Below are 10,081 nucleotides of genomic sequence, written 5' to 3'. Positions count from 1 at the left end.
TGAGCCACCCAGGCGCCCCACCTGAGCAAATTTCTTATTCAAACTTTAAAACGGGGTGTTTCTGAGAGCATTAAGTTTAGCTCACAGAGTGAAGAAAGCACGACAAACCGTCCGGGCCTCTAACGTGCTGCGCCGATTTCCTCTCAGCCGGAACAAAGGAAGCTCTCCCTCAGGCAGCGCAGGATGTCTGGCCGAGTCCCGCCCCTCACCTAAGCCCCTGCGCAGATTTCGGCCGACGGAGCTGAGCGCCAGGCGCGCATGACGTATAACGATCGACGGTGCGTGATGACGCCAGGGCGTGCGCTCGGTGGCTCGTAGGGGAAGATGGCGGCTGCTCTTTTGGAAGAGAGGGATTGAGACGGGTGGAGGGAAAAGGCCAGGCGGGAGAGACGTTCTCGACAGTGAAGACAAACCGTTCGCTCACTATTCATTAGGAGCTCTGCTCAGCGCCGGAGGGTGAGTGTAGCAGCGGCACGGGACCCTTCGCCTGCAGCAGGCGGCGGCACTTTCCGCCATTTTCAAGCTCGGCCGTTGCGTGCTTTGGGGGCCTGGAGGGGCGCCTGGGGACAGGTTGGGAGAAGAGGGAGGATCGTCGTCGGGAGGGCCCATTGAGGCTAGTTCGAGCTTTAGGGGAGGGAGCTGGAGGCTTGAGGCAGAGCGGGGAAGGAGGGCAGGATAGGACTAAGGCTCCTGACTGGGAACCGGTGGCGACAAGTAGACGTAGGTAGCGTAGGCCACGGATAAGACGTAAAGTTTGGAGAAGGGAAACGCGTTAAACAGATTTGGGGCGGGAGTGGAAGGGGTTGAGCCGAGAGTTGAATGGTACGTGGCTTTGGTTGGTTCAAGGGGTCTCGGGAAGTGAATGCGAAACCTGTGAAACAGCGGCAGGTTTAGCCTTGATATTATCGTGGCTTGAAATTGGTGTTTTTAACAGGGATGTGTCCACAGTTTGTCAAGCAAAAACCCTCCTTCTTTGGAAAAGTTACATTTCTGTTTTGTTTGCTTTAGATCATGCTACCTGTCCGTGTCCCTTCAACAACTCCCTCCACATCTCCGGTATTAAATTGCTTTCTGATAACCAGATATTTTAGGATCTTAGAAAACTTTATTTATTTATTTGGAAAAGAAAATAAATATTGATACTAGGTTGTTGTAACCCTTGTGGTTAGTGGCCCTTCCGTGGAAAGAGGAAGGTGGGTCGATAGGGAATTCCGTAATTGGATCAGTTTAAATCAGATCATAAAAGTTACTTGTAGAAAGCCTGTCAGTGTTTTCAAGTAATTTATGCGCATATGACGTTATGTTAACTGTTCAGGAACTTAGGAAGACGTTCGAGTGTGAACAAAAAAGCCCGGGGAATACCTCTTGAGAGAGCTGAGTTGACTTTTAAGTACGCTCTGGAAATCTGGTGCTCGCAGTATATTTTGCCTGTGAGCGTGGTGCGGTGGCAGGTCTGTTTAATTCAAACAAAACTTTTAGAGACTGTTAGTTAAAAGGAAGCATGTTAATTGTTCCCATGGTGGCATTTTTCTTTTCCTAATCTTTTTTTTTTGTTTGTTTGTTTTTTTAAAGATTTTACTTATTTATTTGACGGAGAGAGTGATCACAAGCAGGCAGAGAGGCAGGCAGAGAGAGAGGGAGAAGCAGGCTCCCAGCTGAGCAGAGAGCCCGATGCGGGGCTGGATCCCAGGACCCTGAGATCATGACCCGAGCTGAAGACAGAGGCTCAACCCACTGAGCCACCCAGGCGCCCCTCTTTTCCTAATCTTAATTGCATTTGACATCATTCTTAATCACCATAAAATACTTTTCGCCCTTTTTAATGGTCTGTTTGCCTAAAAGATGAAATACTGTATCGGTTTGAGTTTGTGTAGAGGTTTGAAGTTAAATATTTAGCATATTTTATTGAAATTTACAGAAAAATTTCATCTTTCTGTACTAGTGGTAAGAGTATTGGTAGGAAGTTGGCCTTATATCACAATGAGTTAGTTACAAATAAATTCCTAACTATGATGTTGATGACTTAACTTGCATTCTTTGGTTGGTGAGAAATATTAGAAGGTCAAGATTTTGCCATCACAGTTGTATCTTGACCTACGGCTTTAATTACACTTTTACTAACAACTTAAGGTGCTTATTCATAGTTTTCTTTGCTAAGTAATGTCCACATTTTTCACAGTACTTTGGGAAAACATGTTATTTATTGCCCACATTCAGACTGTTTCATATTTCTGAATAAGGAAGTAAGGTCATAATAAAGCATGCTTGCTTTCTTGCTTTCTTTCTAAAGATTTTATTTACTTGACTTTTTAAAAAATTTTATTCGTTTATTTGACAGATCACAAGTAGGCAGAGAGGCAGGCTCCCCGCTGAGCAGAGAGCCCAATGCAGGGCTTGATCCCCAGGCCCTGGGATCATGACCTGAGCTGAAGGCAGAGGCTAGATTTTCTTTATTTGAGAGAGAGAGTGCATGAAGTGAGGTTTGGGGGTAGAGGGAGAAGCTCATTCCCCACTGAGCAGGGAGTGGAAGGCAGAAGCTTAACTTGCTGAGCCACCCAGGTACCCCCATAGTAAAGCTTTAAAACTACAATCTATATATTGACAGAAATACTAGTGAAAGTCTTTTACTTACAAATAAACATACGGAGTCCTTTTGAGATTGCTTAGCAAAAAATTAGGACCTTTGCGACAGTTTTTAGATAAAGTAGTATTTGTAGTCTGCAGATTAGAAATCTCCATTACCGGGCGCCTGGGTGGCTCAGTGGGTTAAGCCGCTGCCTTCGGCTCAGGTCATGATCTCAGGGTCCTGGGATCGAGTCCCGCATCGGGCTCTCTGCTCAGCAGGGAGCCTGCTTCCTCCTTCTCTCTGCCTGCCTCTCTGCCTACTTGTGATCTCTCTCTGCCAAATAAATAAATAAATCTTAAAAAAAAAAAAAAGAAAAGAAATCTCCATTACCAAAGTAAATTTACTTAAATTCATAAACTTAACACTTGTTTACGCATTTCAGATTTGTTGTAAAATTCTGGATTTTCCTTAGTTTTCTGTCAAACATTATTCCAAGATTTTATTTGTTGAAACTTTTTTTTTTTAAAGATTTTATTTATTTATTTGACACAGAGAGAGATCACAAGTAGGCAGAGAAGCAGGCAGAGAGAGAGAGGAGGAAGCAAGCTCCTTGCCGAGCAGAGAGCCCAATTCGGGGCTCCATCCCAGGACCCTGAGACCATGACCCGAGCTGAAGGCAGAGGCTTAATGCACTGAGCCACCCAGGCGCCCCGAAACATTTCTTTTCTTTTCTTTTTCTTTTTTAAAGATTTTATTTATCCATTTAACAGAGTTCACAAGTAGATGGAGAGGCAGGCAGAGGGAGAGAGAGAGAGAGAGAGAGAGGGAAGCAGGCTCCCCGCCAAGCAGAGAGCTCAATGCGGGACTTGATTCCAGGACCCTGAGATCATGACCTGAGCCGAAGGCAGCGGCCTAACCCACTGAGCCACCCAGGCGCCCCTGTTTGTTGAAACTTTTGCTTGTGAGAGGTGTTAATATCTGGATTTGTGTGTGTCTGTGTGTGGAATGGTGAAAGTTTCTCTGTTGCTGTAATGTGTTGTGTGACAGGTAAGTTGCCAGACCATAGTTTTAATGCTGAAAGATATTTGATCTTTGTCTTTGACAGTGACGTAAGTTAAAACCTTTTCTCCTTGAACACACTCTGGTTGATAACATTTCTTTCCCCGTTGCAAAAGACTTGCATTAACATTGGTCTTAGACACAGAAGCTCTTAAGTATGTTGAAAAAGTCTTACCTGCATTACTCTCTTCCTTTCTGGTCCTTGAACATTTTATGTAGTATTTTCTGTTGGAGGACTGACTTCATAATGTTTGTATTGTACCTTATATGCATAATTTAAGTGCTTATAAATTCTCAGAGCCTGGTTAGTATTGGAAAGGGCATAGCTTTCAGGCATAGATAGCAGTAGACAGGCTTAGGTTTGAGTGCCAGGTTCACCACTAGCCAGCCTTTTTTTTTTTTTTTTTTTTAATTTAATTTATTTATTTGACAGAGGGAGAGAGCTTGTGTGAGCACAAGCAGGGAGAGCAGCAGAGGGAGAGGGAGAAGCAGGCTCCCCACTGAGCAGGGAGCCCTGCAAGGAGCTTGACCCCAGAGCCCTAGGATTATGACCTGAGCCACCCAGTCTCCCCTAGCCAGCTTTTTTATATTGGGTCAGTTAATTAAACTCTGAACTTCAGTTTCATTGTATGTAAAAATGGTAATTATTGTAATAGTTTTTTCATAGGTGAAAGTGATAACGTAGTAAGCATTTATAAAATTTAAAAAAATTTTAAAAATTATTAAATTTTTTCTTTCTGTGACTTGAATTTAATTGGCTAATTCATTTTTCAGGTTTTTTTGAGGCATAATCGAAATGTAACATGATATTAGTTTGAGGTATTTGTATATATTGTAATATTTATATATATTGTATATTGTATGTATATTTGTATATATTGTAAAATATATACAATTTGTATATATTGTAAAATGATCAATTAGTGTAGTTTATATCTTTTTTTTTTTTTAAGGTTTTATTTATTTATTTGAGAGATCACAAGTAGGCAGAGAGGCAGGCAGAGAGAGGAGGAAGCAGGCTCCCTGCTTAGCAGAGAGCCTCATGCGGGGCTTGATCCCAGGACCCTGGGATCATGACCTGAGCTGAAGGCAGAGGCTTAACCCACTGAGCTACTCAGGGGCTCCACCAATTTTTTTTCTTGTGGTAACTTCAAATCTACTCAGCATCTTTCATATATGCAATATAGTATTATTAACTATAGTCACATCCCCATGACTGATTTTTTTTATAACTGGAAGTTTCTACCTTTGACCCACTTTACCTATTTTGCCTCCCCTCTTCCTTTGCAGTTTTTAAAGTTTAACTCATATCTTTGTTAAAGACTTACAGTCTCATTCCTCTGCTAAACTGTCCTTTCTCTGTTATTAAAGCATTTTGTGCATATCTACTTGATGAATTTTGGTTGTGTATCTTCTCCACTCCTTTGTGAACTCTTTGAAGGCAGATGCTTTATTGCCTTATATTTTTGTATTTATAAAGCCTATGCATAGATAGAGTGAGTTTTCTGTGAAAATTTTCCTCATGACTACTGGGATTCGTTTTTACACAGATCTGGTTTATTTCTGCTCCTTGGCCTTTGCTTAAGACCTCTCTGCTTGCCTCCCCACTCTCAGACCATTCATATCCTATCCATTCCTCAAAATCCAGGTAAATCTTATCCTGTTAATGAGGTCTTCAGTGACTTTGTAACTCCTCTCTCCAGTTAACCTAGAGTCTGTGTGACTGCCTTCTGTTACTTTGTGTCCTGTAGTGCTTGGCACTATGTCTTACCCATTTTGAGTAGGTCCTTGGATGGTAAGTGCTGGCTGAGTTTGTTATGGGCACCTGCTCTATTCACTGTCCCATTTGGTAAGATACTTTTAAGGAGCAGTTTCCCCTTTTTTGTATGTGGAATAGTCTGATAAATTTTCCCCTATCTTTGTATGTTATGAAAAATTGTAAACATCCAGAAAACTTGAGAGAATGAACACCTAATACCTTCCATTTCGATTTACCTGTTATTAACATTTAACTATTCTGCTTTAGCCCTCTTTCGCTCCCCTCTCAACAGTCAATTGAAATTATATATCAGGGGCGCCTGGGTGGCTCAGTGGCTTAAGGCACTGCCTTTGGCTCAGGTCATGATCTTAGGGTCCTGGGAACGAGCCCTGCATCTGGCTCTCTGCTCAGCAGAGAGTCTGCTTCCCCCTCTCTCTCTGCCTGCCTCTCTGCCTACTTGTGATCTCCCTCTCTCTCTCTGTCAAGTAAATTAAATAGAAGCTTAAAAAAAAAAAAATTGCAGGGGCACCTGTGTGGCTCAGTGGATTAAAGCCTCTGCCTTCAGCTCGGGTCACGATCCCAGGGTGCTGAGATTGATCCCTGCATCGGGCTCTCTGCTCAGCGGGGAACCTGCTTCTCTGCCTACTTGTAATCTCTGTCTGTCAAATAAATAAGTTAAAAAAAAATCTTAAAAAAAATTGCATGTATCATGCTGTTTGTCCCCTAAATACCTCAGGATGCATCTCTTTAAAATAATGCCATTCTTCTACACTTGATACATTTTTATTTCAAACCAGACTCTACCTAAGGTAATATTAAAAACACAGTACCATTATTATGACTAAGGCAATTAGCATTAAGTATCTGGCACTGACTTCTTAATTTTTAATTTTTTATTATTTATTTCTTTTCTGTCTCTCTTTTTTTTTTTTTTTTAAGAGATTTCATTTAATTGTTTGAGAGAGAGAGAGAGTGCGTGAGCATGAGCTGAGCAGGGAGGCAGACGGAGAGGGAGAAGCAGGCTCCTCTGTGAGCAGGAAGCCTATGCGGGGCTCAGTCCCAGGACCATGGGATCATGAGCTGAGCTGAAGGCAGCCGCTTAACTGACTGAGCCACTCAGGGGCCCCTGGCATTGACTTTTTATTTTATTTATTTTATTTTTTTATTTTTTAAGATTTTATCTATTTATTTGACAGAGAGGTCACAAGTAGGCAGAGAGAGGCAGGCAGAGAGAGGGGGAAACAGGCTCTCGCTTGAGCAGAAAGTCCGATGTGGGGCTCGACCCTGGACCCTGAGATTACGACCTGAGCCGAAGGCAGAGGCTCAACCCTCTGAGCCACCCAGTCACCTTGGCACTGACTTTTTAAAGAATGTTCCACATTTAGAATTTTCTGATTGAATGCTTAAAATGTCATTTAATTTGTTTCTTTAATTCCTGTAAGGTGGAAGTTAAGTCTAGAGAGGCTTTATTAAATTTGGGTCAGATATGTTTGGCACAGATACTTCATAGGTGATGGTATGTAATTTATGTTGCTTTACATCAGGAACAACAGAATGTCTGGTTCTTCTCCTATTGAGGATCCATAAGTAAGGTGTTAGTTTGCCCCATTGTTTACCATGTTAAATTTCCTTGTTTCGTGTGGTGTCCATCAGATTTCTTCATTGGAAAAGTACACTTTCCCCTTTGACCTAATGGTTGATTATTGTTGGTCTAGTCATTTATTTCATTGGGGTTTTCTTTTATTTATTTATTTATTTATTTATTAAAGATTTTATTTATTTATTTGACAGAGAGAGATCACAAGTAGGCAGAGAGGCAGGCAGAGAGAGAGAGGAGGAAACAGGCTCCCTGCTGAGCAGAGAGCCCGATGCGGGACTCGATCCCAGGACCCTGAGATCATGACCTGAGCTGAAGGCAGCGGCTTAACCCACTGAGCCACCCAGGCGCCCCTCATTGGGGTTTTCTAACTCTTTTGTTTACACTTAATAGCTGTTTTCTGTAAAAAAAGAGCTTCCCCCAGGATGCCTGGGTGGCTCAGTCGATTAAGCGGCTGCCCTCGGCTCAGCTTATGGTTCCAGCGTCCTGGCATCGGGTCCCACATCGGGCTCCTTGCTCCTCAGGGAGTCTGCTTCTCCCTCTGCCTGCCACTCTACCTGCCTGTACTCTCTCTGTCTCTCTGACAAATAAATAAAATCTTAAATTAAAAAAAAAAAGCTTCCCCCTTTTCATGTTTTAAACTTTTAGGTTTTTTTCTTTTTAATAATTTAAAGATTTTATTTATTTATTTTTGGGAGAGAGAGAGAGAGAGCACAAGTGTGGCAGAGGGGCAGAGGGAGTAGCAGACTCCCCGATGAGCAGGGAGCCCAGTTTGGGACTCCATCCCAAAACCCTGGGATCATGACTTGAGCTGAAGGCAGACCCTTAACTGATTGAGCCACCCAGGTGCCCAAAACCTTTAAATTTTGAGGGGTGCTGGAGTGGTTCAGTCGTTAAGCTTCTGCCTTCAGCTCAGGTCATGATCCCATGTCCTGGGATTGAACCCCTTGTCTGGCTTCCTGTCATCAGGGAGCCTGCTTCTCCCCTTCTGCCTGCTGCTTCCCCTGCCTGTGCTCTCTCTCCCTCTGTCAAATAAGTAAGTAAAATCGTAAAAAACAAACAAAAAAACCCCTTAAAATTTGAAGTAAATACAGATTTACAGAGTATTCAATGAAAGTACAAAAAACTCCAATATAGTTTTCATCACTATTCACTTATTAACATTTTGTCACATTTGCTTTTCTCTCCTTCCCTTCATTCCTGTTTTCTCCCATGCCGTTCACAGATGTAATGCACCTTTTCCCCTAAAAACATGATTTTCTCTCTCTTTTTTTTTTAAAGCCCTATGTGGGGCATGAACTCATGACCTTGAGGTCAAGACCTGAGTTAAGAACTCCCTATCATCACCTGTGAAGTGTCTGTGTCAAACATACTTGGCTCAAATTTAATCAAGCTCCTCCTGAGTCAGATGCTTAACCGACTCAGCCATCCAGGCACCCCAGAAATACCATTCTCTTAAATACCCACAGTGTTAACAAATTCTACGTGCTTAACATTGATGCAGTATCTTATATTAGGCTTCAGATTTCTTCAGTTTCCTGAGCAATGTCCTTCAGAGATTTTGTGCCTCTTTAAAAAAAATTCAGGATTTAATCTAGATTTTTAAAAAAAGATTTTATTTATTTATTTGACAGAGAGAGAGAGACAGTGAGAGAGGAAACACAAGTGGGAGGAGTGGGAGAGGGAGACGCAGGCTTCCTACCAAGCAGGGCTCTATCCCAGGAACATGGGATCATGACCTGAGCCAAAGGCTGATGTTTAAGTGACTGAGCCACCCAGATGCCCCTCTAGATTTAAAAAAATATATATTTTATTAATTTATTTGAGAAGAGAGCACATGCAGGGGTAGCGGCAGGCAGAGGGAGAGGAAGAAGCAGGCTCTTCACTGAGCAGAGAGCCCAATACGGGGCTTGATCCCAGAGTGCTGGAATCATGACATGAGCCAAAACCAGAGGGTTAACTTACAAGCTACCAAGGGATCCCTCATATCTCTTTAGTCGTTAATCAGGATCAGTTATTTGGCTTTTTTTTGTTTCATGACTGACTTTTTTAAAAAAAAAAAAGATGTTATTTATTTGTCAAAGAGAGAGCAGGAGAGAGCACAAGCATGAGGAGCAGGCAGAGGGAGAAGCAGGCTCCCTGCTGAGAAAGGATGCAGGACTTGATGTCAGGATCCCGGGACCATGACCTGAGCTGAAGGCAGAGGCTTAACCAATGAGCCACCCAGGCATCCCCATAACTGACATTTTTAAGAGTAAAGGCCACTAGTTTTGTTTGCTCTTATTTTGGAGGATATTATTACATACTCAACAGATTTTACTTTTTCTAGTAAGTTACTCAATTAGAATCTTCAGTAGACAAAGCTAGGAAATGTGTTTTCAAAAATCATCAGTTTATATTGGTGTTTTATTTTATTTATTTTTTTTCAAAGATTTTATTTATTTATTTATTTATTTATTTTTTTATTTTTTAAAGATTTTATTTATTTATTTGAGAGAGACAGACAGTGAGAGAGAGCATGAGCGAGGAGCAGGTCAGAGGGAGAAGCAGACTCCCCATGCAGCTGCGAGCCTGATGCGGGACTCGATCCCGGGACTCCGGGATCATGACCTGAGCCAAAGGCAGTCGTCCAACCAACTGAGCCACCCAGGCGTCCCATCTTTTTTTATTTATTTGACAGACAGAGATCCCAGGTAGGCAGACAAGCAGGCGGAGAGAGAGGAGGAAGCAGGTTCCCTGCTGAGCAGAGAGCCTGATGTGGGGCTCGATCCCAGGACCCTGAGATCATGACCTGAGCCGAGGGCAGAGACTTAACCCCCTGAGGCACCCATGCGCCCCTATTGTGTTTTATTTTATTTTATTTTATTTTAAAACTAGGCTTTCTATTTATTTATTTATCTATCTATCTATCTATCTATCTATCTATTTATTTATTTATTTGACAGAGGTCACAAGTAGGCAGAGAGGCAGGCAGAAAGAGAGAGAACAAGGGAGGAGGAAGCAGGTTCCCTGCCCAGCAGACCCTATGCGGGACTCGATCCCAGGACCCTGAGATCATGACCTGAGCCGAAGGCAGAGGCTTAACCCACTGAGCCCCCCA

At 42.6% G+C, this 10,081-nt stretch overlaps 1 protein-coding gene across 8 annotated transcripts in view; it reads left to right on the top strand.

The window, feature by feature from the left end:
• The first annotated feature begins 271 nt into the window (after positions 1-271).
• WDR33 (WD repeat domain 33) overlaps positions 272-10,081 on the top strand; it is a 124,479-nt gene continuing 114,669 nt past the window's right edge. For 5 of the 8 annotated variants that reach the window (XM_032354000.1, XM_032353999.1, XM_032354001.1 and 2 more), the window contains exon 1: positions 272-456. The gene's annotated coding sequence lies outside the window, so the exon portion shown is untranslated. Of the gene's footprint in view, positions 457-1,008; positions 1,057-10,081 lie in introns of all 8 variants that reach the window. The other 3 variants (XR_004288323.1, XM_032354003.1, XM_032353998.1) reach the window with 2 other exon arrangements.

This window comes from Mustela erminea, chromosome 8, assembly GCF_009829155.1.
Source record: "Mustela erminea isolate mMusErm1 chromosome 8, mMusErm1.Pri, whole genome shotgun sequence".
Lineage (NCBI taxonomy): Eukaryota > Metazoa > Chordata > Mammalia > Carnivora > Mustelidae > Mustela > Mustela erminea.
Note: the sequence above shows the minus strand (reverse complement) of the source record. Positions and strands in the feature narration are given on the sequence as shown.